The sequence below is a fragment of the Spermophilus citellus genome (assembly GCF_964194105.1).
Source record: "Spermophilus citellus genome assembly, chromosome: 14".
NCBI lineage: Eukaryota > Metazoa > Chordata > Mammalia > Rodentia > Sciuridae > Spermophilus > Spermophilus citellus.
The window spans coordinates 49,846,035-49,858,684 of NC_138194.1; the positions used below are offsets into that span (position 1 = coordinate 49,846,035).

The following is a 12,650-nucleotide window of genomic DNA, read 5'->3' on the forward strand; positions in this document are numbered from 1 at the left end:
TTTTTGTGGCTAGAGTAGGTAAAATCTATTCATTTAGCTTAGATCCTAAACACAATATAATTTTATAACAATAATCCTAGCATTATACATTAGATTTCTATATTTCTTCATCTGCTTGTTACTGAAACCAGAGTTTTGAGGTGAAAGTAAATTCCCCCATTTTGCCAAATTTCTTCTGTTTTTTTTAATCATAAATTCAAAGAATAACATCCACAGTCAATAACAGAAGAGAGGAGTAAATGAAATAGGATTTATTTAAGAGAAAAGAGAGAGACCTTCCATGATACAGGAGGGGGCCTGCCTTTTTGTGTGCTCCCTTCAGGGCTTATATGGTTTATAGGTAGAGGCATCACTAAAATCCTTTAAACAGGAATTCAAAAAGTATCAAGGCTATTGGTTGTGTCTTTTAGCTTGCATTTTAATTTTTCCTGAAATTCCCATTTGGGTTCACCATCCTACCTTCCATTTCCCCACAGCTCTGGAACAAAAAAAAAAGTTGGCTGGAATGTTCCCAGAGGTAAGACTTCTGATCTTTACATATTAAAAAGGCCTTGATGGGGTCCATTAATGTTTCTACCAGTTAGTCTCCCAGTGTGGTCCCTGCATTTGAACAAGACCTTAATTGGAGCCCATTACCCTGATTGCCTGACCATTTACTATTTTATTCATTATATCCTCTGACCTACATCTCCCCATTTAACCAATCCCCCTCTCTGAACCTGGTAATCACTGTTTTATTCTTTATCTCTTAATATTTGCCATTTTTTAGATACCACCATTTTATTGGTGCATTATAGTTGTACATAATGATGAGATTTATTACTACATCTTTATACATGTATAAAATATAACAATATAATTTGGCCAACATCAATTCCCAGCACTTCCCCCACCTCCCCACCTCTCACCTCATAATCCCTTTCCTCTACTAAGCTTTTGATTTTCAGGAGATATCCCCCCACCTTTCACTTCTTTTATCTTCTCTAGATTCTGCATATGAGAGAAAACATATGGCCCTTCACCTTTGAATTTAACTTATTTTCCTTAAAATAATGATCTCTAGTTCCATCCATTTTTCCTCAAATGATATAACTTCATTTTTTTATGGCTGAATAAATCTCTGTGTGTGTGTGTGTGTGTGTGTGTGTGTGTGTATCACATTTTATTTATCCATTCATGCATTGATAGATATCTAGACTGGTTTCATAGTTTGGCTATTGTGAATTGTGCTGCTACAAACATGGGTATGCATGGATCACTGTAGTATGATAACTTTTATTCTTCAGGATAAATACTGAGGAATAATATAGCAGGGTAATATAGTGGTTCCATGCCTAGTCTTCTAAGGAACTTCCACATTAATTTCCACAGTGGTTGTACTAATTTACAATCCCACTATTAAGGGACAGACAGATGAGGATTGTAGGAAAATGAGGTCAAGAGAATAATTCTATAAAATGGGCCCACTGTGATGACCCCCACATGTTTTCTTTGCCAAAAATCAATTAGCCTGAAGCCTTGTCTAGCCTAAGTTGAAACAGAATGTGTCACATTTCTCAGCAAACTACATGTTATCTGCAAGGAAATTCAGCTGGAATATAATGTTGATAAGAGGAACCCAAGTTACTTTGAAGCAAGAGATTTTTAGTTGTTCTTTTTAGTTATTCAGGACAGTAGAATATATTTTGATATATTTATGAAAACATATCTTAGAATATGTTTTTAAGAATATATCTTATTCTAATTAGAACCCCAGTCTTGTGGGTCTATACAATGTTGAGATTCACTGTGATGTATTCATATATGAACATAGGAAAGTCATGTCAGATTCATCCCACTCTCTTTCTTATTGCTATCCCCACCCTGCCTTCTGTTCTTCCCCTTCTTCACATTGTTGAAGAGAGAAACTTTTGTGACCCTTTAAACAGATCAGATCCCATACAATAAAGATAATTCCTTCTGGTCATAAAAACTGTGAGAATGCATGGTTGAGAATCCAATTACAATTGGTTAGCATGGCCCAAGGTGACATAGATTTGTCATGGCAATAGGTACTTGAAAGTCTGATGTCAACCTGCTGTCAAAAGTCAAGAGGTAGATCTGGGTAGAACTCTCTGGAAATTCCTCTGGGATTCCCCAATAAAACAGGAGTGCAGGAGAGACATTGTGGTCTTGCTCCTCTCTGAGAGGACCCACTCTCTCCCTTGAGAGAGTTCCCTTTCGCTTTTCCTATCCCTTCAATAAACTCATTCCTGTTACTCTGAGTGACATGTCTGAAATCTTCTGACTTGATCAAAAGAATCAGGTTTTGAAGAGGGGCTCCATGCATTGCCTCAGTTTCCTAGAAGACCCCAGCTCTGTAGCACCACCAATGGTGTAAAAGTCTTCCTTTCTCTCCACATCCTTTCCAGCATTTATTATTATTTTCATTCTTGATGACTGAAATTCTGACTGGTATAAGATAAAAGCTCAGTGCAGTTTTGATTTGCATTTCTCTAATCTCTAAGGATGATAAATATTTTTTTCATATATTTATTAACCTTTTGTATATCTTCTTTTGAGAAGTGTCTGTTAATACATTTGTCCATTTACTAATTGAGTTATTTGATTTGGGGGGTAAATTTTTGTTGAGTTCTTTATATATTCTAGATATTAATCATCTGTCAGAAGAGATTTTTCTCCCAATTTGTAAGTTCTTCCTTGAATTGCTAAGTATTTTCTTTGCCATGCAGAAGCTTCTGGATATCATCCCACTCATTAGCTATTGGTATTATTTTCTGAGCTTTTAGGATCCTGTTGAGAAAGTTGTTACCTGTGCCCATATGCTGAATGTTAACTTTTTTTTTCTTCTTCTAGACTTGATAGTTTCTCATCTAATTCCTAGATATTTGATCACTTTTGGGTTTATTTTTGTTCAGGGTGAGAGATAAGGGTCTAGTTTCATTTTTCTACATATAGATAACTGGTTTTCCAGTACCATTTGTTGAAAGGACTGTCTTTTCTTCAATGCATGTTTTGGCACTTTTGTAAAGGATCAGATGATGGTATACATGTGTGTGGTTTTCTCTGTGTCTTCTATTCTCTGTTATCAGTCTATGTGTCTGTTTTTATACTGTACCATGCAGTTGTTATTACTATAATTCTGTAATATAATTGGAAGTCAGGTATTGTGGCGTTTCTGGAATTGCTTTTTTGGCGTAGAATTGCTTTGGATTCTGGGGTCTTTTATTCTTCCAAATGAATTTTAGAACTGTGTTTTCTAGTTCTGTGAAAAAAAAATAGTATTGGTATTTTGATGGAGATTGCATTGAATTGTATATTGCTTTTGGTATATGGTCATCTTAACAATATTAATTCTGCCTATTCATGAACATGGGAGATCTTTCCTTGTTCTAAGGTCTTCTTCAATATTTTTCTTCAATGTTCTATAGTTTTAACTGTAGAGAACTTTCACATCCTTAGTTATATTTGTATCTGGGTATTGTATTTTAAGGGTGTTGTATGAGTGGTATTATTTTTCTGTTTCCTTCTCAGCAGATTCGTTGTTTGAATATAGAAAAACTTCATTTTTATATATTTATTTTGCAACCTGCAACTTTGCCAAATTGGTTTAATAGCTCTATCAGTCTTTTGGTTGAGTTTTTTTTTTTTAATCTTCTAGACATATGATCATATCATCTGCAATCAGTAGTAATTTGATTTCTTTCCTGTTTTATACCTTTTATTTTCTTCTCTTTCTGGGCTGCTTTGGCTAGAATTTGCATCACTATATCAAATAGGAGTAGTGAGAATGAACTTCTTTGTCTTCTTCCAGATTTTAAAAAAATGCTATCAGTTTTTTCCCCATTTATTATGTTAAAAATACAGAGATGCCACAAGAAATCAAAGACATACTCAGAAGTGGATCACCAAAGCAAGTTCCTGCCAGAAGAGCTTACTAAGGAACCTGGCTAACAAGTGCACCTGGGTTAGCAGTCTGCCTGCTTTTAGCCTTAATGTAAGTGTTTCCCCTTTCCTTGACTGGGGAAACTTGAGCTTACAATGTATGCAATTAGCTAATTTTAAAATTTGGACTGGCAAAGGCAAAGGCTATTTTTTAAATGGTTACAGTTATGTACAACTAAGGTTAAACCTATGTTAAGAAAATGAACCACAAAATTTTCTATGTACCACAACTATGAGGATTATTTTGGGTTTTTCATATATAATTTTTATGATGTTGACATAGATTCCTTCTATCCCTAGTTTTTAAGAGTTTATATCACAAATAGGTGCTGAATTTTGTTAAAGATCTCCTCTGCATATATTGAAATGACTAAGTGATTGTTTGCCCTTAATACTATTTCTGTGATAAATTACATTTATTGATTTATGTATATTCAAACATGCTTTCATGTCTAAAATAAAAACCAACTTGGTCATGGTGTAAAGTCTTCTTAAAATATTGTTGAACAGGATTCACTACTACTTTTTAAAGTATTTTTGCATCTAAGTTTATGAGCCATATTGGTCTGTAGTTTTCTTTCCTTGATGTGCCCCTATCTGGTTTTGGTATGAGTGTGATATTGGTTTCAAAGATGAATTTGGAAGCATGCCAGCCCTTTCTGTTTCATGAAATTATTTGAGGATCATTGCCATTATATCTTCTTTAAAAATGGTAGGATTAAGCTGAGAATCCATCTGGTCATGGACTTTTCTTCATTGGAAGTTTTTTTTTTTATTAATGCTTCTATTTTATTACAAGTTATTGGTCTTTTTAGGTTTCCTAGGTCTTCTTGATCCAGTTTTGTTGGGTAATATTTTTTTAGAGATATATCCATTTTTTCTAGCTTTTCCAATTAATTGGAGTATAAGTTTTCAAATGAGTCACAAATGATCTGCTGGATTTCAAAGGTGTCTGTGGTGATTTCTCCTTTTTTCACCTCTAATTTTATTAATTTAGGTTTTCTCTCTTTTTCTTTTTTTAGTTTGGCTAAGGGCTAAACAATCTTGTTTATCTTCTCAAAGAACCAATTTTTTGTTTCATTGAGCCTTTGTATTTTATTCACTCTAAAGTTCATTGATCTTAACTTTTTCCTTCCTTCTGTTGGTTTTAAAGTTAGTTTGTCCTTCTTTTCAAGGTCTTTGAGATGTATCATTAGGTTTTTTAGTTAGGATTTTTCTGATTTTTCTATGTAGGCACTCATAGCTCTAAACATTCCTCCTAGAAATGCCTTTAAAATGTTCCAGAGTTTCTGGTATGTTGTATCATTATTCTCATTTCAGTCTGATTTTTTAAAATTTCTTCCTTGATTTCTTCTACCACCCATTCATTATTCAATTTCCATGTATATTGTTCAATCTCTATATGATTATATACTTTCTGTAGGGTTTTTTCATGTTGATTTTTAAATTTGATCCCATATAATCTCATAAGATACAAGGAATTATATCAATTATTTTGTATTTTCTAAGGGTTGCTTTGTGGCCTGAAATATGTTCTATTTTGAAGAAGTTTACATGGGTTGTTGAGACGAAAGTGTATTCAGCTCTTCTTGGATACAATATTTGAGGGAGGATCCAAGATGGCAGGCTGGAGGGAGGCAGCATTCTGTGTCATTCTGTGACCTGGGACTCAAGTAGTGAGACTACTGTTTCTCTGAAAGAGATATTCCTGCTTCTGTGCAGGAATCATGGCCACCATGCCCATGCAGGGCTCCAGGGCTCAGCATCAGAGTAGGTCTCCCAACTGCTCACCCATGCAGAATTACCAGATGCCAGAGACGGACCATCAGCATCAGCACCCAGGCAGAACTTTCAGCCACCCCTCCAAGCAAAAATCACCGATGCTACTCCCACACAGGAGTGTACCAACATGTAGGAATTCAGGCCGCCACTCCAATGTGGACCCCATCTACCAATGTGGGTCTTCCCCCAGTAGCCACCATCTTGGGACTCTGCAGCAATGGAGATAGTTCCCTATGTGCAGTAGTCTGCCTGCACCCAGGAACTTCACACAGGCTCTGAAGACAGCCAAAACCACACATTGCACACCACAGAGCTCATCTCTAAACACATCATCCAATGCCATCGCCTGGCTCCCCACACCCAACACCCCAATGCTGAAAGCAGCCCCTTCTGTATTGGGTCACCTTCATCACCATCTTTAGTGGAGACAATTCCCAGTTTGGAACTTTGGCTGGCCAGGTATCCAGTTTGTAGCTCCCCTCCTCTCCTCAGCAGCAGCTAACCTGGCACAGTGACTTCCCAACACAAAACAACTCACAGCAGCAGGTGCACAACATGCCCAAAGCACCACACACAAGACCCCCAAAGAGAAAGGTCACTTATTAGGAAGTAGTAAGGGAGAGGGTGAATGTGATACAGTTTAGAGACTAACAAAGAGACTAAGAACTGGGAAGTCTTTGGGCAAAATAAAGAGATAAGAACAGGAACTCACATAATAGGAGTGTGCCCAAAAGAGATCTTTGAGGTGCAGTCTGCCTTGGAGGACTGGCAGGTGCCACACTCCACTTCCTGGTACCCTCTACCCAGGACCAACCCTCCAACCCTGGTTACCTTCACCATCCTGAGATACCAGCTAACAACAGATGACTCCACCTATTGGATGAGAAGGGAAGGAGGAAAGGTAGTGATCTCCAATCCAAACAATTCTTGTTTCTTCCTTTGATATTTTTTTTCTTTTTCTTCTCCCCCTCTATTCTCTTGCCCTCATATCCCCAGCATATGTGAAACTAAGTACATTGCATGAATTAGGACATTGAAACAGTATATTACAGTTGTGTTGTATATTCTTTTTTCCCCTCCAATTTTTACTATTTTAACGTTTTTTATTTTTCTTAATATATATTGTGTGTTTGTTTTATGTACTATAATGTCTTCCCACTTACTTGTCTACCCAAAATTACTTCCTCTCTATTCTCCTAACAAACTTCTTCTACTAACCTTCTTCATTAGATTTCTCTTCCACACTTCCTAAGATATAATAACTCTATATCCTCACCTCCTACCCCCTCAGCATGTCATCCTACACCTCACCCCCAGTTCTTTGTCCACAATCAGAAGCTGAAAACCCTTTTACAAACCTACTGAAATTCACTATTTCTGTACATTTTGATCAAACTGTAAATGTCTATTAGAAAATGTTTGTTCTTAAGTGCTATGTTGTTTATATTGGAATCTGTTAACATTGTCCTTCCCCTTAATGGAGAAACATTGCCCTACAGGGGCACTATAAGCCTATAGGGTAAAAATGGGAATGCTTCAGATCTACAATGCTAGACACATGGGCAACATGAAAAGATAAGGGAAGAAAGTGCCCCAAACAAAGATACTCCAAACAAGATACCACATTATTAGAATCCATGGCCAGCATAACAGAAGAAATGACAGAGAAGGAGTTCACAATTGTACATAATTAAAATATTCTGTGAATTAAAGGATGATATAAGAGAGCAAATACAGGCAGCAATAGATCATTTTGACAAAGAACTGCATAAACAAATAGAGGAATCAAATATTACTTCAACAGGGAGATAGAGGTTTAAAAAAATTGAAATAAAAGAAGCAATAAACCAAATTAAAAGTTCAATAGAACTCATCACCAAGAGATTACATCACTGGGAAGACAGGACCTCAGACAATTAAGACAAAATATATAATCTTGAAAAAATGCAGACCACACAGCAAAAATGGTAAGAAGAGATGAGCAGAATATTCAAGAAATATGGGATGGCATAAAAAGAGTTTAAGAGTTATTGGGATTTAAGAGTTATTGAGATAAAGGAAGTCAAAGACTTCCAAACCAAAGAAATGAACTATTGATTCAATGAAATAATATCAGAAATTTTTTCAAACATAAAGAATAAACTGGAAAACCAAATTCAACAGGTGTACAAGATGCCAAATGTACAAAATTTCAACAGATCCACACCAAGGAACATTATAATGAAAATACATAACATACAGAGTAAAGAGAGAATATTAAAAACTATGAGAGAAAGTAATCAGACTACATATAGAGAAAAACCAATTAGGTTATGTGCAGATTTTTCAATCCAGACTCTGAAAACTAGAAGATCCTGGAACAACATATATCAAACTCTGAAAGAAAATGGATGCCAACCAAGAATTTTGTAACAAACAAAATTAAGCTTTAAATTTGATGATGAAATAAAAACCTTCCATGATAAACAAAAGTTAAAAGAATTTACAGCTGGAAAACATGCACCACAGAATATACTTGGAAAAATGTTTCATGAATAGAAAATGAAAAAAAAAAAAAAACAATGAAAGCCAGCAGACGGGGGTATTACACTAAAGGAAAAACTAATCAAAAGAGAAACCAAGTCAAGTTAAATAACAAAAATAAACAAAAATGGCTGGGAATATAAATCATGTCTCAATAATAACCCTGAATGTTAATGGCCTAAACTCACAAATCAAAAGATACAGACTGGCAGATTGGATTTAAAAAAAAAAGGCCTAACAATATACTGCCTCCAAGAGACTCATCTGATAAGAAAAGACATTCACAGACTGAAGATGAAAGGTTGGAAAAAAACACATAACACTCATGTAGACTACAGAAACAAGCAGAGGTTTCCATCCTCATATCAAATAAAGTAGACATCAAGCCAAAGTTAATCAAAAGGGATAAAGAAGGACATTTCATACTGCTCAAGGGAACCATAAATCAACAAGACATAACATTTATACATCAACAAGACATAACATCAACAAGAGAAAACAATTATATATATATATATATATATATATATATATATATATATATATATATATCCCAAACAATAGAGTATTTACATTCATCAAACAAACTCTTCTCAAGTTCAAGAGTCAAATAGACCACAGCACAATAATTCTGGGTGACTTAACTTTAACACACCACTTTCACCACTGGATAGATCTTCCAAACAGAAGCTGAACAAAGAAACTATAGAACTCAATAATACAATCAATAACTTAGACTTAACTGACATATATAGAATATTTCATCCATCAACGAGTGAATACACTTTCTTCTAGGCAGTACATGGATCCTTCTCCAAAATAGACCATATGTTATGTAACAAAGCAAGTTTAACAAATACAAAAAAGTGGATATTCTTCCCTACATTCTATCAGATCATAATGAAATGAAATTAGAAATCAATGATAAAATAAAAAATAAAAGCTACTCCAACACCTGGAGATTAAATAATATGCTATTGAATGAACAATGGGTTGCAAAAGACATCAAGGAAGAGATTTAAAAATTCTTAGAAGTAAATGAGAACACTGGTACAACATATCAAATCTCTGGGACACTATGAAGGCAATTCTAAGAGGAAAGTTTATTGTGTGGAGTTCATTCCTTAAAAGAAGAAAAAGTAAACAAATAATTTATACAACATTACATATCAAAGCCTAGAAAAAAAGAAGAACAAATCAACACCAAAAGCATAAGACAGGAAATAATTAAAATCAAAACTGAAGACAATGAAATTCAAACAAAAGAAACAATTGAAAAAACTGACAAAACAAAAAGTTGGTTCTTTGAATAAAATAAATAAAATTGACAGATGCTTAGCCATGCTAACAAAGAGAAGGAGAGAGAAAACTCAAATTACTAACATCTGTGATGAAAAGAAAATATCAAAACAGACACTACAGAAATACAGAAGATAATTACAAATTATTTTGAACACTTGTACTCAAATAAAATAGAAAATATCAAAGGCACTGACAAATTTCTAGAGTCATATGATTTTCCCAAATTGAATCAGGGTGATATACACAATTTTAAACAGATCAATGACAAGCAATGAAATAGAAGACGCCATCAGAAGCCTATAAACCAAGAAAAGCCCAGAACCTAATGGATACAATGCTGAGTTCTACAAGACCTTTAAAGAAGAACTAATACCTATACTCTTCAAATTATTTCATGAAATAGAAAAAGAGAGAGCACTTCCAAACTCATTCTATGAGGCCAATATCACCCTGATTCCAAAACTAGGCAAAGACAAATCAAAGAAAGAAAACTTCAGACCAATATCTCTAATAAACAAAGGTGTAAAAATTCTCAATAAAATTCTGGCAAATCGGATAAAAAACATATTAAAAAGACAGCACACCATGATCAAGCAGGGTTAATCCCAGGGATGCAAGGTTGGTTCAACATACAGAAATCAATAAATGTAATTCATCAAATAAATAGACTTAAAGATAAGAATCATATGATCATCTCAATAGATGCAGAAAAAGCATTTGACAAAATACAGCACCCATTCTTGTTCAAAATACTAGTAAAACTAGGAATAAAAGGAACATTTCTCAACATCATAAAAGCTATCTATGCTAAGCCCAAGGCAAATATTATTCTAAGTGGAGAAAAATTGAAAGCATTCCCTCTAAAAAACTAGAACAAGACAGGGATGCCCTCTTTTTTTTCTTTTGAATGTCTTTACTTTATTTATTCTAATTTGTTATAAATGATGGTAGAATGTAATTCATTTCATATTACACATATAGAGCAAGACACTGATTGTACACAAAGTACTTTCACACCATTCATGTCTTATACATGTGGGATGCTCTCTTTTACCACTTCTATTTAACATAGTTCTTGGAACACTGGCCAGAGCGATTAGACAGACATAGGAAATTAAAGAGATATGGATAGGAAAAGAAGAACTCAAATTAGTACTATTTGCTGATGATATGATTGTATGCATAGAAGACCCAAAACATTTTACCAGGAAACTTCTACAACTAGTAAATGAATTCAGCAAAGTAGCAAGATACAAAATCAATACCCATAAATCAAAGGCATTTCTGTATATTAGTGACAAATCGTCTGAAACGGAAATAAGGTAAACTACCCCATTTACAATAGCCTCAAAAAATAAAAACTAAAATACTTGGGAATCAATTGAACAAAAGAGGTGAAAGACCTCTACAATAAAATCTATGAATGCTAAAGAAGATGGAAAGATCTACCTTGCTCTTGGATAGGAATAATTAATATTGTCAAAATGACCATACTACCAAAAGCACAATACAGATTTAATACAATTCCAATCAAACTCCCAATGGCATTTCTCGTATGTTGAGGGCCACGAATCAAGTCAAGATGGCGCCTGACAGTTTGCCAGGAGGAGTGGTTTGTGAAGAAACGCCATCGAGCCATTAAGATGATGAGGATTCCTTAATGACTGACTGCTGTATCTAGATGATGTTAATTAAGGTAAGCTGTGTGTAATTAGCTGGGTATATGTACCTCTGCTGTCCCGCAGAGAAGCGGCTCCTGCTACCTTGGGTGCCTGCTACTTTGAGTTCTCATTCAGTTCCCGCTGAGTTCATTGGCAATAAAGTAGTTCCCGTTTCAACCTTCAAGTTGCTTGTCACCTCCGTCACCTCCCGGTTACTTTGCCCAGCCAGACTGTGGCACCCATAGAAATAAAAAAAGCAGTCATGAAATTCATCTGGGAAAATAAGAGACTCAGAATCTTAGCTAAAGCAATCCTTAGCAAAAAGAGTGAAGCAGGTGGCATCACCATACCAGACCTTAAACTATACTACGTACCAATAGTAATAAAAACAACATTGTATTTGGAACCAAAATGGACTGGTAAACCAATGGTACAAAATAGAGGACACAGAGATTAACCCACAGAATTACAGTTATCTTATATTAGACAAGACAACAAAAACATACATTGGAGGAAAGATAGCCTCTTCAACAAATGTGCTGGGAAAACTGGAAATCCATATGCAACAAAATGAAACTAAATCCCTATCTCTCACCATGCACAACACTCAACTCAAAGGATCAAGGTCCTAGGAATTAAACCAGAGACCTAAGCCCCGACTTCCTTAATAAGACTCCTATAGCACAAGAATTAACATTAAGAATCAATAAATGGGATGGATTCAACTCAAAATCTTCTACTCAGCAAAAGAAATAATCAGTGAGGTGAATAGAGAGCCTACACCTTGGGAGCAAATTTATACCACACACATCATATAGAGACCTAATCTCTAGGGTATATAAAGAACTCAAATTGTTAAACACCAAAAAAAGCAAATAACCCTATCATTAAATGGGCCAAGAAACTGAACAGACACTTCTCAGAAGATGATATACAATCAATCAACACATATATGAAAAAAGGTTCAACATCTCTAGCAATTAGAGAGATGCAAATAAAAACTAAGATTTCATCTCACTCCAGTCAGAATCACAGCTACTAAGAATACATACAATATTAAGTGTTGGCAAGGATGTGGGGGAAAAGGCACACTCATACATTGCTAATGGGACTGCAGATTGGTGCAACCACTCTGAAAAGCAGTATAAAAATTTCTTGGAAATTTGGGAATGGAACCACCATTTGACCCAGCTATCCCACTCCTTGGTCTATACACAAAGGACTTAAAAATAGCATACTACAGGGACACAGCCACATCAATGTTTATAGCAGCACAATTCACAATAGCTAAACTGTGGAACCAACCTAGATGCCCCTCAATACATGAATGGATAAAGAAAAAGTGGTACATTTACACAATAGAATATTATTCAGCATTAAAAGAGAATAAAATCATGGCATTTGTAGGTAAATGGATAGAGATGGAAAATATAATGC

At 35.0% G+C, this 12,650-nt stretch overlaps 1 long non-coding RNA gene across 1 annotated transcript in view; it reads right to left on the minus strand.

Annotated features, from left to right (window-relative positions):
• Positions 1-6,570: 6,570 nt before the first annotated feature.
• The window catches only part of LOC308633377, an 84,161-nt gene continuing 78,081 nt past the window's right edge, over positions 6,571-12,650 (minus strand). Inside the window, exons 2-3 of the long non-coding RNA XR_014018767.1 lie at positions 11,282-11,443; positions 6,571-6,600 (exon numbers count right to left, since the gene is read on the minus strand). This is a non-coding gene — a long non-coding RNA (uncharacterized lncRNA). The remainder of the gene's footprint in view (positions 6,601-11,281; positions 11,444-12,650) is intronic.